Raw genomic sequence first — 12476 nt, forward strand, 5'->3', positions numbered from 1 at the left:
ACTCGGTTTTTGTTCTCATGAAAATAGCCCGCATGTTAATTCCTTAAATATCCAGGCGTGCATTAAATAACTCGCGAGAAAGTAAATGATATGCGCACGGGAGACACACTGTGGATAACCCCGGCTGGAGGGCATTAAGAAAATAGAGTTACTGCTCCTTGGGAAATTACGAGAAAACACAGCACTCAAGTGTATTTCTGCTTCTCTCTCGAGTCTGGTTGGTTCTATTCGCAGCAGATCACGACCATGTTTGTGTCGTAATTTATGCGGCGCCTGAAGTCAACAAAAAAAATGCATTAGTGGTTTTACTGTTTCAATTTTTGCCTACATTATACTGAAAAACGATCATTTCCAAAATTGTACAAAAAAGAAAAAGGGCCCCATTCACTGCGCTCAGAATCTTTAACTTTTCACTTTTGTTGTTTGGCATCAAACGCGCGCTCGCGTAGTCATGTCATTTACATTTTATACGAGAACAGTCTGCCCAAAAGGCGCTTAATTAAAAATTCCACTCATCAAATTTTGATAGCAACCTGAAACAACAAAAGAAAAAGACTGTGTATCTTACGAATTGAATTATCTTAATAAAAATAGACAAGAGCTTCGGATGCCGGCTTCGATGTCTTCTCGCTTTTAATTTAATTTTTTTTTTTTTTTTGCACTCAGAAAGAATCTGTAATATGTTTTGGGTGCTTAATTTCAAAATCAGGTGGTTAAAGACATCTAGATTTATCTGAATATTTACCAGTTAGGTTTCAGTGAGTAATCCGTCTGAGTTACGTTGGCCAATTTCTCAATCGTTTAATGTAATGGTCTCCGAATGGCTGGTGATCATTTCTTTTATTCTCGTGACCTCCATGTTTGATTCAGGGGGGTGACAGTGTAGGGGGGAAATTAGGGTTCATCAAAACGTCATATTGAGCGTCCCCTGAAACGACTTTGAAAAGAGCTTCTAGTCGAGATGCTATCTTTTCATAGCTTTGGCGACATTGACATATTTCACGATCTCAGTTAGGAACCTTACTGATTGTCCTATCTTTTTCTCTTGATTTCATAAGCAGCTGGGCTAATGGCGGAAGTATGCCTTCACAGAGTTATGCCACAGTTTCCCTTAAGCCAACTTTTGCAAGCTCCAAAAGGGCATTATGTGGAGCTGAATTTCACCTTGAAGATTTCCGATAGAAAGCCCTGCAGTGATGATATGTACCTCGAGTTTCGTGATGGATACAACGTGTCGGCCAATCTCCTTGGCAGATTTTGTGGAAGAAAAATTTCTGGTATCGTGCGATCTAGTGGACATCAAAGTAATCCTAAGAAATTCTTAACAACTTTAAGTTTTCATATTCACAACATTCTTGTAGTTTTCAGAGTGACTTTTACTCATAAAAAGACCAGTCCTTGCTTATCCTGTGTGTCAAACTGACATGCTCTTTTTAATGTGTAAAGAACCTTAGAGACTACCCATATCATGAAACTATCTCTAAAGCTATCCCTCCCATTGCCTATGTTCTAACAATTTCTTGCAATCAAAATACAACAGTACTACAGTTTACATCGCTAACTCTATGTATTCATTAATCAATTTTCAGCTGCCATTGACTACTGGCCATAACTTCCAGTTCCTGACTAGATCCTCAGAAATTGGTCCACTTCAAGTTCCAACAGTCCACTCCAGTCCACTCCACTGCTTCCCAGCTAACACATAACAAGTCAAGGCTGACTCCTTCCAGATTGATTCTGAAGGAGAAAATACTGAAGATGTGGGGAATTGGACTGTTTGGGAAGATGAGACCACAAATCGAGTTTCTCTTCACTTCTTTCCAATGTCTGCTACATCTTGTTACATGCATTTACTCTGATGATCATCTGGGAATGAGTCAGTAAGAAGACACTGATGGAAGACAAACACAACAGGTCAGAGAATTCCTTGTGGGTTGGACGAGAGGGACTATAATATAAAGCGCTGGTTGAACCTTATTTTAAATTTCAGACAGAAGTCTGGGGACTTCTCATTCGGCTTAATTTAATGTAGTTAGCTAAGTTAGTTGGGTCCCCTGGGGTTGGCTGGGCCTCCCTTTGTTCTTCCCTTAATTTTAATAGGGTTCCTTTTCAGGTACTTTCGGCTTAGGTTAGGTTTCGGCTTAAGATTCTTCTTTAGACAATTTCGGCCTTGATTCTACATCACGACTGCATCAACTGTGCACATATCCTCCAGGACTACAATGGCTCTTCAACCATGGACATCAACATCCACCCTTCCGCGCTGGGGCTTCCTGCTTAGTAGCGCCTCAAATACCAATTTTATAATGTTTCACCCGATAGCAGCAATTCCATAGACTGCAATCTAGTGAAGCATTTTCAACCAAATTATATTGTAAAAATTATTGCGGCAACCCATTTTGGCCAAAGGTTCAACCAGACATCGATTTAGTTACTATATATTTAACTGGATAAATTAGGCCATTCAACTGGGAAGTGTGCTCATTTGCCACTTCTATCATGTTTACTGGTTGAACTCCAGTTGAAGCCGCTTGTCAAGGCTTCATTTAGTGGGAAATAGGGAACTGCACACACCAGCTTAGGTCACAGAGAATATAAACTAGGCTAAGTGTATGCTGTATTTTGACAGCATAATAGCTGTCAGTCCAAATTGCGGGCCAATTAATGTCGAAAATACAACACATCAACCAACATCATGGAGCAGAAAAGGAATCACACTGGAGAGGAGACAACAGAATATAGTTTTAAGAAATGGCCCAGTATTAATATTTGCTTTTCACTCATACATTAAGCCAATTGTTTGACGAGTCAGCTTACAGGCTGTCACCAAATTTGGCAAAATCAACTTCTCACTCAACATCCCAGCCTCATGTGTACAGCAACCAACCCACAGAAAGGTAAGGCAAGGTCTGCCAGATGTCACCAGGTGAGTGGGTTTTATTTTCTTCCGAGTTCGGCTTTCAGCTTCAAATTCACTTCGGCTATCACTCCGGCCTTCGATTTCAACACCTATTGGCATCCAATTTACCGTATATAGGCTTGGTAACGACCTTGAATCGTTAGCTAGCTACCATCTGGGACACCATTAATGTTCTAATCGGGATGTCAACATTTACTGACACAAGAACACTTGAGGTTTCCACAGATGCTAAATTTTTCATATAGGAAAGCGCATCCTACCCTAGACGATTAACTAATAAAACGATTCATGTAACATTTTCAAAAATAAAAAATCGCAAAACTCTGTGTTTTTGTGTCTTACTCTGAAATAAATTGGCTACAAAGTACAATTAACATAACATTGACTAATACCACATTTTTTTCCAGAAACAAGGTAAGTGCTACTAACATCTTTTATTTCAGGATTTCTGGGCCCATTTGGAGGCAAAATTGCACTCAACTTTTCTTCTAGGGCAGCATGAAGAGGCCCATTTTCGGGGGCAAAAGTGCTTCTTGGCAGTTGAATGACCCTCGCTCTGTTTGAGAAACCACTTAAAGTGCACTTTCAGAGACTAGCTCATTTTCGGGAGCTAACATTTCCACTTCCATAAAAGATGATATTACTAACCGTTACTAATTCCAGGAAAGATGATGCTGTAGCTGATCTCATGGACCAGTTAAGATAGATATGAAGACGAGAACTCTATTCATCTCAAGCTCTTTCTGCAGATGGTAAGTTGCAGTTGACTGTAGCTTTGTGTGTGTACATAACAGCATGCATGCTTTGGTTTTTTCAGGTCGTCTTTTTAGTGAGATCATCAACACAAGGCTATGGAAAATAAGGTAAAATATAGCAAAAGCATAAAGATATTTGTAACCATTTTACCTGCTAATAGAAAATTCAGAATTCAAACAGTTGAATACCTTTAAGGGGTAAATTATGCAACAAGTTAATTAACAAAGCATTTAAAGGCAGTTTTTCAGAATAAATTGACGGAGTATTGGTCTCATTTTAGAAAATGATTCAAGCTTTTTAGGGGGCATTAAGCCACTAGAGAAAATTCAGTGACTAAGTTATCAACAGTTAGCTTTAAAAAAACAAATTATCCAACTAGTTAATCACGTGCAAAAAGTTCAAGTACACTTGGCATGCTGTAGAAAGAAATCTCTTATTAAACCTTTGCATAGTTTTAATCTTACTAGGCCCTTTGCAACTGGAGAGAAAATGGTTAACTTGGAATACAACAATACAGCTGCTTACTACCCAGAAGAAACCAGCCTACAGCCCTTAAAACACCATGTCCCTTCTCTGGATCAACTGCAACTATACGAAGTCCATCAAGCACCACCTAGTCCTTCACTTCAACCCCTGTGGAAGGCAACAAAATTAAGCCCATGAGGCAAGAACTAGTATAATAAGTCCTTCCGTCTCCCCTTTAGAAGACCAACAAGACTTAAGACTAGGAGGGGAACTGGAACCTTTATCCCTCCTTACAGCTTCTATTGAAGACTAAAACACTTAGAGCTACGAGGCAAGAACTGCAAATTTTAGACCTCTACATTAGCTCCAATGCAGAATAACAAGACTTGGACACAAGACTTCATTTAGTGGGAAATAGGGAACTGCACACACCAGCTTCGGTGACAGACAATAAACTACTTGTATAATTGTTTGATAGCATAACAGCTGTCAGTTCAAATTCTGGGCAAAAATAGAACACATCAACTAACATTATGGAGCAGATGAGGAGTCACAATGGAGAGGAAACCTCATATTAGTCTTAAGAAATGGCCCAGTTAAAATATTTGCTTTTGGTTCATACATTAAAGCAATTGTCTTAAAAACCACCTTCCAAGCTGTCTTCAAAATGCTGGGGAATAGAATACTCTTCTCTTGACATATTGGATCACAGAGGCCTGATGTGTGCAGCAACCAACCCTTACAAAGGTAGGGCAAGGTCTCCAAGTTGTCACCAGGTGGGTGTGTTTTATTCTATTCCGAGTTCGGCTTTCGGTTTGAAATTCACTATGGCTATCATTCCGTCTTTCGATTTCAACATCAATTGGCATCAAATTTACTGTCTAAGAGCTTGATAACGACCCTTACTCATTAACTAGCCAACCTCTTAAACCTGATCTGGGACACCCTGAGTGTTCCAATCGGGGTGTTGACATTTACTGACACAGGAACACTTCAGGTTTCTGCAGATGCTTAATTTTTCATTTAGGAAATTTAAAGTGCATCCCACCCTTAGCAAGAATTTAACAAGCAACTGATTGTAATATTTTCAAAAAGTAGAGAAAAACAACCTGTGTGTCTGTTATTCTTCTTCAGAAACCTACCTTCAGACTTTAACTACAAGATTACTAATTTATTTACTTTTCAGGGATTTAATTCTAGCAGCTCCGAGCCCATTTTTTGGAGCAGACCTGAAGATTGATGGTTCCATAACATAACAAAAAATTAATGTGTCACCAAAATATACACATGCAAATTCATTGAAAACTTAAGAATGATGTTCATATAAAAAATTCTTAAAAAAAGACTGTCTCTCTTTGTGTCACTTTCTTAGAAAGTCATAGTTACTAACAACTAACTTTTTTCAGGAACAAGGTAAGTGCCATTATCTGGGGCTGACAATTTATTGCATTTTTTTTCAGGACAAGATAAGTGTACTAGCCTATTTTGGTTGCACCATCATTCTCTTACACAAATACATACATCATTTTACTTGTTATTTATCACTATGTTAACAAACATTTCTTCAAACAGCAAAAAAGGTGAGTGCTACTAATGCCTCCTACATGTACATGCAGATATCAGTGGATAATCATCAAGTTATTAATCAGTATGTTCTCAAACATTTTTTTTAATAGCATTAAAGGTGAGTATCAATAATACTTCTTATATCAGTCTATAACCCATCATGTTCCTAATCAGTATGTTCTCAAACATTTTTTCAAACAGTGAAAAAGGTGAGTATCAATAATACTTCTTATATCAGTCTATAACCCATCATGTTCCTAATCAGTATGTTCTCCAACATTTTTTTAAACAGCAAATAGGGTGAGTATCAATAAATATATCTTATTAACCAAGTGCGAGGGCCATAGTGGGAGAATATCAGCCTGAGATCTTGACAGTATGGACCGAGTGCAGCGAGGTCCATACAAAAAAGCTCGAGGGCCGATATTCTTCCAGTACAGTCCTGAGCAGGCTTGGTTAATAGGAGATTTATTATAAGACAAAAGTTCAAAGGGACACAAGTGCGGTATCATTTGGGACCATTCCGGACAGTGGCCGGTCCAATACTTAGAGAATATTGACCGGCAATAGAGCATTTTGATTGGTTGATTTTAGTTATTGGCCCTCTGACTGCCCGAGTCATGTAATAATACTTCTTATATCAGTCTATAACCCATCATGTTCCTAATCAGTATGTTGTCAAACATTTTTTTAAACAGCAAAAATGGTGAGTATCAATAATACTTCTTATATCAGTCTTAATAACCCATCATGTTCCTAATCAGTATGTTCTCAAACATTTTTTTAAACAGCAAAAAAAGGTGAGTATCAATAATACTTCTTATATCAGTCTATAACCCATCATGTTCCTAATCAGTATGTTCTCCAACATTTTTTTAAACAGCAAATAGGGTGAGTATCAATAAATATATCTTATTAACCAAGTGCGAGGGCCATAGTGGGAGAATATCAGCCTGAGATCTTGACAGTATGGACCGAGTGCAGCGAGGTCCCTACAAAAAAGCTCGAGGGCCGATATTCTTCCAGTACAGTCCTGAGCAGGCTTGGTTAATAGGAGATTTATTATAAGACTAAAGTTCAAAGGGACACAAGTGCGGTATCATTTGGGACCATTCGGGACAGTGGCCGGTCCAATACTTAGAGAATATTGACCGGCAATAGAGCATTTTGATTGGTTGATTTTAGTTATTGGCCCTCTGACTGCCCGAGTCATGTAATAATACTTCTTATATCAGTCTATAACCCATCATGTTCCTAATCAGTATGTTGTCAAACATTTTTTTAAACAGCAAAAATGGTGAGTATCAATAATACTTCTTATATCAGTCTTAATAACCCATCATGTTCCTAATCAGTATGTTCTCAAACATTTTTTTAAACAGCAAAAAAAGGTGAGTATCAATAATACTTCTTATATCAGTCTATAACCCATCATGTTCCTAATCAGTATGTTCTCCAACATTTTTTTAAACAGCAAATAAGGTGAGTATCAATAAATATATCTTATTAACGAAATGCGAGGGCCATAGTGGGAGAATATCAGCCTGAGATCTTGACAGTACGGACCGAGTGCAGCGAGGTCTGTACAAAAAAAGTTTGAGGGCCAATATTCTTCCAGTACAGTCCTGAGCAGGCTTGGTTAATAGGAGATTTATTATAAGACTGAAGTTCAAAGGGACACAAGTGCGGTATCATTTGGGACCATTCGGGACAGTGCCCAGTCCAATACTTAGAGAATATTGACCGGCAATAGAGCATTTTGATTGGTTGATTTTAGTTATTGGCCCTCTGACTACCCGAGTCGTGTAATAATACTTCTTATATCAGTCTATAACCCATCATGTTCCTAATCAGTATGTTGTCAAACATTTTTTTAAAACAGCAAAAAAGGTGAGTAACAATAATACTTCTTATATCACTCTTAATAACCCATCATGTTCCTAATCAGTATGTTCTCAAACATTTTTTTAAACAGCAAAAAAGGTGAGTATCAATAATACTTCTTATATCAGTCTTTAACCCATCATGTTCCTAATCAGTATGTTCTCCAACATTTTTTTAAACAGCATATAAGGTGAGTATCAATAAATATATCTTATTAACCAAGTGCGAGGGCTGTACTGGGAGAATATCAGCCTGAGATCTTGACAGTACCGAACGAGTGCAGCGAGGTCCGTACAAAAAAGCTCAAGGGCCAATATTCTTCCAGTACAGTCCTGAGCAGGCTTGGTTAATAGGAGATTTATTATAAGACTGAAGTTCAAAGGGCCACAAGTGCGGTATCATTCGTGACCATTCAGGACAGTGCGCGGTCCAATACTTAGAGAATATTGACCGGCAATAGAGCATTTTGAGTGGTTGATTTTAGTTATTGGCCCTCTGACTGCCCGATTCGTGTAATAATACTTCTTATATCAGTCTATAACCCATCATGTTCCTAATCAGTATGTTATCAAACAATTTTTTAAGCAGCAAATAAGGTGAGTATCAATAATACTTCTTATATCAGTCTATAACCCATCATGTTTCTAGTCAGTATGTTCTCAAACATTTATTTAAACAGCAAAAAAGGTGAGTATCGATAATACTTCTTATATATTCTATAACTCATCATATTACTAACCAGTATGTTCTCAAACATTTTTTTAACAGTAAAAAAGGTGAGTGCTAGTTATGTCTCTTATTTCTGTCTATTTCTCATCAAAAGAAGGTTAGTCATGGTAACATTTTTATATTGGGAGCTTGAAGTCTTATTTCCAGGGCAAACGACTAGATTAATAACAGGAAAAGGAATTCAGACTACAGACAAACAAACAAACAAATTCTTATTATTTTTCCAGCTCAGACACTCATTCTCAGCCTTTTAAAAAGGTAAGTAAGCTTAACTGTCACAAATACAGTATGCAGAACAGCCTGAAGGCTTTAATTAGTTTCCAGGAAATCTGATCATTTGAAAGCACCAAAATAAACCAGAAGGAATTCATAGATCCTATCCAGGTCAGCATTGAACCCTTTAATTACCTCAAGGAAATTATTAACTCTCCCAAATAATATCACTACAATATCCAGCAAACAGGTAATGAGAACACCCAAACTTGTCAGATAGAAGTTGTTAGGCAAAGGAACTTAAAAAAAAACTTATAACACTCTTGAAATATATGGAGACTGCATGAATCACAAAATGGCATATAATTCTTGTTGTGGTTATACCCATTTGACAGCCTATCAGACCAGTCATGAGCAAACAGTCCTTAGCAGCTAGAAAGCCCCATGCTGGAAACAAAAACTTAAAGGTTGGTCCTTTCTCTTTGAGTTTTTAGGATGTAAGTTACACTTCAAGAATAAGGAAGAGACAATCACTATTCATGAGACAAAATAATTTCAGAGAAAGTATCCAGCAATCATGCAGGTTCATTGCTCTGGACTAACTTTCAAATCTAACTCTTGTAACATCCTTTAACAAAAATCTACGTCTTCAAACAAAACAAATCATGTATTCCTTACACTGCTGCTATGTTATTTTTAACGAAAAAAATTAGATAATGGGATTTTGACATTTAAAAGAATTTTGGCACAGTACCTTGTGGTACATTGTTATTATTAGTATACACCTCACAGAGTGTTAGTGTGTTCTTCCACTTTGAATTCAAAGAATCTGCAGATGCTCTGAATACAGTACATCAACCCAAGCAGCAAATGTACATTTAAAAGATATAACTGTGTGTGAAAATTTTGAGTGTTGGCAAAATCAACATTCCAAATAATTCAAAATAGGTTACAAAAATTTAGCACTTAACTAATACTACTTTCTTCACAACATTATTAAAATTATCTGCTGTTTTATTTTTTTTTTCAGCCTCTACAAATGTAGCTACTGGTGCCTAAGAAGGAGATAAGGCATTTTCATAAAGGACAGTAACAAACAAAGGCTGTGTAATTACAGTAGTAAAACATTTTAGGGTAAAACATTGTTAAGCTACCTTCAAACCCAGAGGGTTCAATCACCATAGCACAGGTTTGGGGAACATGGTCCCCATTTTTCCCTATGCGGGGTTTTTTCGGGTTTACGTGTCCAGCCAAGGTGCAATCACCTCTTACACCTTAAAATTAGTGTGCATATTCTCCATACTTTTTTCTTGAAATTTCCAAAGGCACTGACCAGGAGAATTTGAATAAAAACCAAAAGCTTCCTTGCCAAAATTTTTGATCCAAAATTGATACTGCAAGAACTAATTAGATGCTCTCAATATGTTGTACGATGTAATACATATTTCACCAAGCTGAATGACAAACAACAAATATCAAAAACTTTAACTTGGTATAAAATAATTTTTTGTGTCCAAGAAAACATGCTTAGACTTGAATTAAAATCAGGGGTGTTGGAAATTAAAACATGACATTTCCAAAATTTGGGCATTTTGCACTTGGAACATTCTGAGCTCTCCATAATATTCTTTAAAGCTTATAATCTAACATTAACTAACCTTTTAATCCACTAATTACTTACGGAGAAATCTGAGTGTTTCAGGTCAGGGGATAAAATCCAAAATTAACAAGGTTTTTTTTTTTTTCGGAAAATAATTCAAGTCTTAGCACATTACAATTTTCTTGAAGTACTTAGCTGAGGTTAAAGTTCAGATTTCTCAATCAACATGTTATATAGATTATTTGAACTCTAAAACTTGCTGAAAAGGTTTAATAAATGACTTCTGCAGCAACTCTGCATGTAGTTAGATCCAAAAAACCATATATTAAGTAAAGAATTGTATTTTTTGAATATATCATATCATATTACTCTAATTTAGAGGTTGTCGGACATTCAGGAGGAAATTTAGAATGTTGTTCCCATATAACAGACTGATGTCAAAGCAAAGTAGGTTTGCGATAACTCAAATGTTTTGGGTGGAAGGTATGGGTGGTGGAGTGGTGGTGATGGTAAGGACTAAGAAACAGATTGGGATGGAGGGTGGGCTACTATTGTGGGCGGGGGTTTGCAAATGCGGTTATGACTGGAAAGGATCATGGGAGGTTGGGGAGGTAAAATGTTTGGATGGGTGGGGATTAAATGGGTTTGGGTTAGAGACAGGGAGGGTTACAGGCTAGGGTGAGGGTTTTAACCTGGGTAAAGAGGAATAGGGTGGTTGTTATGGTGTTTGGAGATGGTGGGTAAGTGTTTGGTTGGAGTTTTGGTGGGCAGGCAGGCAGGCAGGCAGGCATTGATTTGAGGCTGAGTTAAGGTTCCTATTTAGGAATAAGGTGGAATGTTTGAGTTGTCTCAAATTCACTTCTGTGTTTTTCATCAGTTTGAAACTTTTGGAGTCATTACTTGTAAATTTTTCAATACTGTTTCCAATTCTTTAAAGGAAATTAGCACCTAAGTTCTTAAGTACATAATTTTTTCCAGTTCTCTTTAAGTTAAAATTTCATTCTTGCTGAGTTAAAAAATGTTGTGGTATGTTTTCCCTTCAATTCAATTATTTATAAAAGATTCCTGTGTTTTAATAAAGTAAGAATATCACAGTTTGATCAAAAGATGTCTTTTTTGTTTTTTTCCTCCTAATCCCAAACTTCCTATTCTTATTAATTTTTAATCCATGGAAACCTTAGCATGGTCATTTTGTGGAGACTCAAATGTGCTCAAAGAGCCAGAGGAGGTTCTAGACAGTAAATCCAAAATAAAAGTTTTGGACAGTTGCATAATAAAAGTGTGAAGTGTTATCATCTGAATAACGGTGGCTCTGGAATAGACTGTTGTGGGTGATGGTAACCAACCCCTTAAAGATTTGAGTGAAAGGAAGAGCCAGTTGACTCTTATTTCAAATGTCCTAACCCACTGACTGCTATACCCTGGTTCAAACCATTCACTGAAAATTCAGGTCAATTGAACACGAGTAAAAAGATGGAAACATTAAAAGTTTTTAAAGCCATGCCGTATATAAGATTAATTGGTGGTCGCCATAAATAGATGTCGCATCCTTGAATTTCTTGATTGGGTTACTATTGCTTCAGACAAAGTTAACTTGCACTCTGGAAGTCCTAGCGAGTAAAATTAAATCTCTTATCTTAAGTAACGTCTAATTAATCGTTTTAATCGCATGGAGCTTTCTTTTTCTAGTAAAGCGCGGACTAGTAAAACGCGGACTAGTAAAACGCGGACTAGTAAAACGCGGACTAGTAAAACGCGGACTTAACAACAACAACAACAACAAAAAAACAATTTCATACAAAGGCGATCACAAGACTTAATGGCGAACCAATTTAGTGAGTGACAATCCCTGTTTGACCTTTAAACTACACATGGGTTTGACGTGCACCAGATGCAAACGAATTTATAAGTTTAGGCTAAGAAAGAATTTTATTCAGCACCAGTTCAAAATCCTAAAATACACTTTCGTCGTAAATTTCATAGCAGAAACGCAGGAATTCGATGAATAAAAGTCGCATTAAATCTCCTTGTGTCTAGGTAGAAAGAGTCTCATTGACTTCAGCTTTTCGTTGGAAGAATAACCGATTTACACATGCCGTTACAGAAAACAAACAAGCAGACTGACGACTCCAAAACACATATTTGCATTCACTTACAATTTGACTTTCCGTGACATTTTAAAACGGAACAGAGGTAAATCTTCGAAGATTTATCGTCGTTGGAAATAAAAAATACTTCTCGTAAGATCTCTGTTTTTCTCTTTACGAGAAAATCTTCGCATGATCAGTTAACTCGTGTGAGTTTTTCACACAAGTACTGCTGTTTCTTCAAAAGCGTATGCTT

At 37.0% G+C, this 12476-nt stretch overlaps 2 long non-coding RNA genes across 2 annotated transcripts; one reads left to right on the top strand and one right to left on the bottom strand.

The window, feature by feature from the left end:
- Positions 1-631: 631 nt before the first annotated feature.
- On the bottom strand, positions 632-3855 carry LOC148742834 (uncharacterized). Its single transcript, XR_016001348.1, has 2 exons — positions 3569-3855; positions 632-1891 (listed from the first exon to the last, which is right to left on the bottom strand). It is a non-coding gene; the product is annotated as an uncharacterized LOC148742834 (long non-coding RNA).
- Positions 3854-11239, top strand: LOC148742835 (uncharacterized). Its single transcript, XR_016001340.1, has 3 exons — positions 3854-8578; positions 8929-9000; positions 9564-11239. It is a non-coding gene; the product is annotated as an uncharacterized LOC148742835 (long non-coding RNA).
- Positions 11240-12476: the final 1237 nt, after the last annotated feature.

Source organism: Stylophora pistillata, chromosome 1, assembly GCF_964205215.1.
Source record: "Stylophora pistillata chromosome 1, jaStyPist1.2, whole genome shotgun sequence".
Lineage (NCBI taxonomy): Eukaryota > Metazoa > Cnidaria > Anthozoa > Scleractinia > Pocilloporidae > Stylophora > Stylophora pistillata.